The following is a 7,485-nucleotide window of genomic DNA, read 5'->3' as shown; positions in this document are numbered from 1 at the left end:
ATGCGTGAATAGCTAAAGAGGAAAGGGAAAGAGGAGAAGACTGAAGAGTGAATGGGAGTGAGGTTGTTTAACGTAGGTTCAGTCCAGGGGGATGGCGGGATGAAAGGATGTGTTGGAGTGCAAGTTCCCATCTCCGCAGTTCAGAGGGACTGGTGTTGGGTGGGAGAAGCCAAATGGCACGTACGGTGTAGCAGGTTCCTAGGTCCCTAGAATTATGCTGGAGGGCATGCTCCGCTACTGGGTATTGGGCATCTCCTAGGCGGACAGTTCGTCTGTGTCCGTTCATGCGCTCAGCCAGTTTAGTTGTTGTCATGCCGATGTAAAAGGCTGTGCAGTGCAGGCATGTCAGTTGATAAATGACATGTGTAGTTTCACACGTAGCCCTGCCTTGAATTGTGTATGTTTTGCCAGTAGCGGGGCTGGAGTAGGTGGTTGTGGGGGGATGCATGGGGCAGGTTTTGCAGCGGGGTCGGTTACAGGGGTAGGAACCGCTGGGTAGAGAAGGTAGTCTGGGAATATTGTAGGGTTTAACAAGGATGTTACGGAGGTTAGGGGGGCGACGAAAGGCAACTCTGGGTGGTGTGGGGAGAATTTTGTCAAGGGATGATCTCCGCCAGGGATATGACTTTCTCAAGTCAACCCCTGAAATGAGATCATCCCTTGACAAAATTCTCCCCACACCACCCAGAGTTGCCTTTCGTCGCCCCCCTAACCTCCGTAACATCCTTGTTAAACCCTACAATATTCCCAGACTACCTTCTCTACCCAGCGGTTCCTACCCCTGTAACCGACCCCGCTGCAAAACCTGCCCCATGCATCCCCCCACAACCACCTACTCCAGCCCCGCTACTGGCAAAACATACACAATTCAAGGCAGGGCTACGTGTGAAACTACACATGTCATTTATCAACTGACATGCCTGCACTGCACAGCCTTTTACATCGGCATGACAACAACTAAACTGGCTGAGCGCATGAACGGACACAGACGAACTGTCCGCCTAGGAGATGCCCAATACCCAGTAGCGGAGCATGCCCTCCAGCATAATTCTAGGGACCTAGGAACCTGCTACACCGTACGTGCCATTTGGCTTCTCCCACCCAACACCAGTCCCTCTGAACTGCGGAGATGGGAACTTGCACTCCAACACATCCTTTCATCCCGCCATCCCCCTGGACTGAACCTACGTTAAACAACCTCACTCCCATTCACTCTTCAGTCTTCTCCTCTTTCCCTTTCCTCTTTAGCTATTCACGCATCTTTTCATCCTACATAGTTGTGTTTATCTTTATACTATATATCTCTTTACTTCTGTATGCATCCTCTTTGGTTTGAAGCTGGCACAGTACTTAGAGTAGAATATCTTTGGTTTCCCTCTGACAACCATGCCTCCATCCTCGCTACCCTCCCTTTTTTCCTTTCCCTGTTGCTTCATAACCTGGGTTGTGAGTAACTGAATCTCCTTTCCCTTCTTCCCTTTCTTTCCCCTCTCTCCTCCCCGATGAAGGAACATTTGTTCCGAAAGCTAGGAACTTAAAATTTCAGTTCTGTTTTATGTGTATCTATCGGCTGTACTGAGCTGAGGTAAGTACTGGCCAGCCCCTCTATCTCTTTGTTAGTATTTGTTAAACAGAAGAGTTTTCAGAAAGCAATAAGTTTTAATTACTTTTGTGTTACATTTAGGACATAGCCTCTAGTTACAGATTCAGATTCATTTCACCCCACCATACTCTTTTTTTGAGAAGGTGTCAATGATAAAAATCTGACTCATTTATCTGAGCAAAACTTGTTACTACCTCCCAGTTTGGCTTTCACAAAAGATTATTCACATAAAAACAATATAAGACTTCACAAACTCAGTCCTGCCAGAGATAACAAGAAAAATTATCCTCTTGATACATTCTATGATCTCACCAAAGAGAGTGTGGGGCAAAAAATCTACTTGGCAGGCTAAACTGCTGCATCATTAATGGCATCCTTTTTAAATGATTTACATTACATTATTTCACACAAGCAAAAATAAAGAACTCCTAGTGCTAGAAGTAAACATTAATGGTCACACACTGAATGACTGTGTGTAAATAACACAGAACGTAATCAAGAAGCTCAGTTCAGTATAAAATTCTTCATTTACTTGGCCATAGTGTCCATAGTTGCTTTATAATTCTTGAGGGTATTTTTGTTCTGTCATTGCAACTACAAAAATGCGTTATTTTTTCACCGGACGCATTTCACTTTATTGAGGTAAAGTACATCAGTGGTCTGTAATTAAGTTATTTACATTCTGATTTGCTTTTAGATTGAAAACCAGTTCATTAAGAATAGGTTGATTTGTACTTAAGGTGATTTTTCAGCTTATTTCTCACTTACATCGGGAAATGTCGTCTACTAGCACATCGTTGGTTTTCTGTGTTAATTTTGGTCTAATTATCAGTGTCTAACACAGAAAAACAACGATGTGCTAGTAGATGGCATTTCCCAATGTAAGCGAGAAATTAGCTGAAAAATCACCTTAAGTACATCAACCTATTCTTAACTAACTACTTTTCGATCTAAAAGCAAATCAAAATTTAAATAAATTAATTACAGACCACTGACAATGCTTTACCTCAATAAAGCGAAACGCGTCTGGTGAAAAAAAAAAATTGCACATTTTCGTAGTTGCAACGACAGATCAAAAATACCCTCAAGAATCAGTTCAGCACGTATTGCTGTTAGAAATAGTCTCACCGTGTTCAGCTACAGAAAAGGAAGTTTACTAATTCTGCGTATCTTTTATTCCTGTTATCTTACGAAGGTGCAGGTAATGCATCTAGACAGCAAGAATTTATTTGACAGAAATGAGTAGCAAGAAAAGTGTGTGAAGTAGATAACTGCAAACCTGCAGAGGCATATTTAAGAATAGAGGGATTCTTGCACTCACTTTGTAAATGGCCAACGCCTTGAAAGTCGTCGTAGTAGATATATCTTTTGCTAATTGCTGTTATCGCGCTATTTCACTCCCATTTACGGAGCTTGTTAGCACTTGATGTTAGGTTGGCGCCATTACAAAATATTGTATTGTAGTAATCGCTGCTGCTTGCTGGATCGCTGCTGTGTCTCGTTGTCGTTGCTGATGCTGGCTCTAAATCTGGTTGTCTAGGGTAAACACATGAGGTACCGTGTTTTTCATGTGCTTTTGATGATAAAGAATGAGCGAAACCAACACGTATGTAAACATCAAATATTTATTACTTTAGTGGCCATATTAATTCCACTGTCCACCAAAGACCATAACACAACACAAAGTAATACTTCCTTTACATGTTCTTTGACTTGTTTTGCCAAACAATAACACAGAAACACACTTCACCAAAGTGACATTCCGACTGCCCCCAACTGTTTTAGACTGCTTCCCGACCCTTCTCGCTGCTTGTATTTATAACATTGTCAAAGAACTACTAAAAAGAGATACAGTTTATGAGTCACATGTACATCTGTTATCATAATTTGTGCAGAAAAGTTATTAATTTGCAACAAGTGACATAATTTAACATGTTATTAAAATGACAGACAGATTTGTTGACTTAACAGAATAATTCTTTGTTACAAAAAGGTCGTTTTTTAGAAGTTTGTCAACTGACTTCTCTAATTTGCATAAATAAGTACGTAACGTGAATTATGAAGAATTACATAGGTTTTCGTCTAAAATAGGATTGATTACGTTAATACTGAGTGAAAACGCTCCTAGTGAACAAATAGGTTTCACTGGGCGATTTTTATTTAAGGAGATCCAAAATACGTAAGTTGGCCACTATTTCTCGTACTTCATATTAATTATTTAAGATGAACTTAGTGTTTTTCATGATGACATTTGCTGTATCAGTGAACAAGTGATATAAACTTTTGTGTGGGTCAGTTATTCAGTATAATTTAATGGGTTGACTGTTTATGGAGACATGTTGTGCAATCATTGTTAACATACACAATAACTTTTCTATAATCATAAATACTCATTAAACTGGTTGAATTTGGAAGGGATCGCATACTTCATTAAAGTAAAGCCTTTAATATGTATCGTTACAACTTCCAGTACATTAACTTCTTGATGGTTCTTGCTGCAGATAATCAAAAGCAGTTTGATACGAACTGTGACTTATACACAGATCCAGATTTTGTCTCTTCGTTTAAAGTACAGAATTCAGTTATGTACACTAATGCGAAAGTGTTCAACAAGCTCCCACTATATAACAAAAGCACGAAATGGAATCTCTGCGGATTGAAGAGAAGTAAAATGTATACGTACTTAGCCAGTCTTTCAATCATCTAGATTCAAGGACTGAAAACTCCTGTCAGTGAAGAGCCCACTGTAGAGCTACATTACAAGTAGTGGCATACTGTAAATGTTCTGTTGTTACACGTGTAGGTTTTTCTTTTAATAAAATACCAATGTGATCTAGTAAATATTTAGCTGGTAATAGGATATACACAGGATCTATTTAATAAATTTGAGGAAGCTTCTTTACTGTTAATTTACAAGGTTACATTTATCTGATAAGAACAATTATTATTCTCTTTGCACTGTTACTGTGTACAGCTATTAAGTTTCTATGATTTGCTTCATCCTTCGTTAATGTGTGCCTTTACTTTTTCCACGTTATTCCTTATGAGATCTATGCAACTCAGTGAATGACTGGACAGCAATATAATAACAGTTTACCATTAATAACACGTAGAGCTTCAGTTCCAAACAGCTGCTCTTCTGTTGACTTGTTGCGAATCTCAATGCTTTCCTGCATAATAGGACTCACAAAACGTGAATGAATGATGGAATGTGCTGAGATGAAATAACTATCAGTACCTGTTCAATATTTCTTCCTCCACAGAAAGAAAAGAAACCTGCTAATATAGTCAGGAGAGTTTGATAGGTGCAAAGAAAGAGATTTGAGTACAATCTCAGCCTTTTCAAACATTTTATTATTTCAACAAGTATATATTTATTTCCTCTAATAAAGCACACACACACAGAACACTCATTGTAACAGATATGAACAAAAATATATTTTTACAAAAAATCTAAATATGTTCGAATGAATAAAATGCAAGTGCACGGAGAGTCCCCTTACATCAGATTAAATTACTCAACACAGAATTATTATTTGTTGTTCTTTACAATAAACATATATAAATATGGCGAGGTTGTATACAAGATGCTAATCCAGACTATTAGAAAACAACATGAATCACACAGAAGAAACAACTGATACTATTAATACTTTCTTTTGGCATGATAATGTAATGAGCAACATACTCTACTCAACACAATCTGAGGTGCTTTCAGAAAAATGTATGTGCCAAAAACTACAGCGCTAAAGAATGAGCAGCCACAATATCAGTCTCTCACATATCAGCAATGGTTTCACAGAGAGAAGTGTGTGCTCCAATAATCTCAATGAAAACATCACTAAATAAGCTTGTACATGTAGCAAGTGCTGTATTCAAACACATTCATAATAATTTTGCTAAATCTACAGGGTAATTTCATCTAATAATTACATTATTCACAAATTCACATATTGACTGAGGGGTAGATTATAAATTGATTCAATAATCACAGTGAAGCAGTGGCCACACTTTTCTGTTTCATATCTGCTTCAAACAAGCTAGGGATTGCAGAGGCATCGATAGTTGTTTGATACGATGGGAGCAAAAACTTAAGGATTATCTCCTTACTTTTGGTTCTTAGAATGTATGGCCAATATTTTTTCATGCAATTCCTGGAATTCAAAACTCAAGAGACACAAAGGCACATTTTATACATTATAAAGCATCAACATCACTCATTAAAAAGAGAAATGTAAAACTGAGCACCAGTAACACAAACAAATAATCTGTACAATACTGTCCAATGGTTGTAGCAAACAACACACACTGTGAGAATCAAAAGTGCATATTTCATCCATTCTGAGCATCTGCACAACACTTGGGTATCTCAATGGAAACCCTGACATTTTCATTTCTGGTCATAAATGAAAATTATGCATATCAGATATCTGCAGTACAAACTCTCATTTTTAAAGATTTAAGCATGTCTGATACTCAGGTGCACCGTACAACTAGTGTGAGAGAGCACATGCCATCAACTTTTTCTGAATGTCGCTTTTATCCCCCCCTCTGCTGCGGCAACTGCCAAATGGCAACAGATTTTCTTAGGTTGTGTTAAAAAAAATTTCAACCGTTTTATGCATGGCTAAAGTTTTTAGAAGTGTTTTTATTCAAGTGGAAGTGGATGGTTGCAAAATGGAGCACAGTGTCATGGTTTACTCACTATAACATTCTGTGACTTTCAAAGTAAAGTGAAAATGGGTGAGCTTGGCAGTCAGTTATTTTTTTGTCTTCTCTCTCTCTCTCTCTCTCTCTCTCTCTCTCTCTCTCTCTCTCTCTCTCTTCGGGCTGATATTTCTTCCCTAAAAGAATTTACACCTTGCCTTACTAAAAGACATTGGGTTACTAAGTCAGACTCCAGGACTGTAGGAGTAAAGGAGTCTGACCCATGTGGTCATACCAAGAGGATTGAGCACAAATTTAATGTGGTTTTATTCATATGAAAACATTGTCAATAAAAACAATAGGGAATAATTCGAGGCTCCAACTTTGTAACTTGCTTGTGTTGCATAATAAAATCAGCAACAAAAGTACAGAAAACTTAAAAATGTTGGAAAAAAATTAAATCTATATTTCCTTCACAATAATCTGTTTTTGATGCACATTAAAGTTCAGGGAGCTATGGAAGTATGAGAAATGTAAAATAAGCTTCAAATCAATTTGGGAATGCTCTCTCCAACTGTGCTGATCAATACTTAATACTTTTAAAAATGGTGATCAATTTCCCACATTAAGATCCTTGCCTCTAACAAGTGTCACATTAGGAGGGGTACTCTCTTGAAGTTCTCAGACAGCACAAATGTGACCAAATTACTATGGTCTTGGAAAAATAAGGGTCATTAGAATACACACAGTGAAGTTTTAGTTGCCTGTATTTCATAATCATTTAAACAATTCCATGTCTTTTTTTTTTCTAAAAAATGGAAAAATTGAATTATCGGTTGGGAAAAAATGACTGATCTTAAGATTTAACCTGAACAAATTTAAAAGAAGGGTAGGATTTGACATTAAAGAAGGATTCATTGAAGGTGATATCACAAACCTATGTTCAAGCATTGGGAAATCCAGAATGGAATAATGACAATATTATGAAAAGGATAGATTGCTACTCACCACATAGCCGAAATGTTGAATCGCAGACAGGCACAACAAAAAGACTACCAAAAATGTAAGCTTTCGGCCAGAAGGCCTTCTGAAATAAACAACATACACATACACACAAAACAGCTCACACACACATGATGACCATCTCTGGGTGCTGGGGCCAGAAGTTTACACGTTCAGTAGTATTTTTGTTGTGCCTGTCTGCGGCTCAACACACTGCTATATGGTGAGTAACA

Source organism: Schistocerca nitens, chromosome 10, assembly GCF_023898315.1.
Source record: "Schistocerca nitens isolate TAMUIC-IGC-003100 chromosome 10, iqSchNite1.1, whole genome shotgun sequence".
Taxonomy (NCBI): domain Eukaryota; kingdom Metazoa; phylum Arthropoda; class Insecta; order Orthoptera; family Acrididae; genus Schistocerca; species Schistocerca nitens.
The sequence above is the reverse complement of the archived record's forward strand: the minus strand, read 5'-3'. Positions refer to the sequence as shown.